Raw genomic sequence first — 1,518 nt, forward strand, 5'->3', positions numbered from 1 at the left:
TCGAAATGTGAGTTTTAGTTAAGTTTAGTAGCATTCCTGGGTCACGTCGTATCAGCAGAGGGTATTCAGGTAGATCCTAAGAAGATTGAGGCAGTCAAGGACTGGCCTAGACCCACATCAGCTGTAGAGATCTGAAGTTTCTTGGGTTTGGCGGGTTATTACTGTCGGTTTGTGGAGGGGTTTTCATCTATAACAGCTCCGATGACCAGGTTGAACCAGAAGGGTTCCCAGTTCAGGTGGTCGGACGAGTGTGAGGCGAGCTTTCAGAAGCTCAAGACAGCTTTGACTACGGCGCCGGTATTGGTATTGCCTACAGGTTTAGGGTAATATACGGTATATTGTGATGCATCTCGTATTGGACTTGGTGCGATGTTGATACAGAATGACAAGGTTATTGCATATGCTTCGCAATAGTTGAAGATCCACAAGAAGAATTATCCAGTTCATGATTTGGAGCTTACAACCATTGTTCATGCGCTGAAGATTTGGAGGCACTATTTATACGGTGTGTCATGCGAGTTGTTCACGGATCACAAGAGTTTGCAATACTTGTTCAAGCAGAAGGAGCTAAATTTGAGGCAAAGGAGGTGGTTGGAGCTATTGAAAGACTATGATATCACCATCTTGTATCATCTTGGGAAGGCCAATGTAGTGGCCGATACTTTGAGTAGGAAGTCAGCCAGTATGGACAACCTTGCGTATATTCCAGTCGGTGAGAGACCACTTGCTTTGGATGTTCAGGCTTTAGCCAACCAGTTCGTGAGGTTGGATATTTCTGAGCCCAGCTGTGTTTTAGCTTGCACAGTCGCTCGTTCTTCATTATTTAAGCGTATCAGAGATCGGCGGTATGATGATCCTCATTTGCTTTTCCTTAGAGACATAGAGCGACATGGAGGTGCCAAGAAGGTCATAGTTGGAGATGACGGAGTTTTGAGGATGCAGAGTCGAGTTTCTGTGCCTAATAGATGGACATCGTAAGTTGATTCTAGAGGAGGCCCATAGTTCCCAGTATTCTATTCATCCGGGCGCCGCTAAGATGTATCAATACTTGTGGGAGTATTATTGGTGGAGGAGGATGAAGAAGGATATTGTTGCGTATGTAGCTCAGTGTTTGAATTGTCAGCAGGTAAAGTACGAGCATCAAAGACCGGGTGGTTTGCTTCAGAAGATTGAGATTCCTGAGTGGAAGTGGGAACGTATCACTATGGACTTCGTTTTTGGACTCCCACAAACTTAGAGGAAGTTTGACGCAGTATGGGTTATTGTGGATAGGCTGACTAAGTCAGTGTATTTTATTCATGTGGCAGTTTCCTATTCTTCTGAGCGGTTGGAAGAGATAAATATCTGTGAGATCGTTCGCCTTCATGGTGTGCTCGTGTCTATCATTTCTGACCGAGGTACGCAATTTACCTCGCATTTCTGGAGGGCAGTACATCGTGAGTTGGGTAAGCGGGTTGAGTTGAGCTCATCATTTCATCCCAAGACGGACGGACAGTCCGAGCGCACTATTCAGATTTT

Source organism: Nicotiana tabacum, chromosome 8 (assembly GCF_000715075.1).
Source record: "Nicotiana tabacum cultivar K326 chromosome 8, ASM71507v2, whole genome shotgun sequence".
In the NCBI taxonomy this organism is placed as follows: domain Eukaryota; kingdom Viridiplantae; phylum Streptophyta; class Magnoliopsida; order Solanales; family Solanaceae; genus Nicotiana; species Nicotiana tabacum.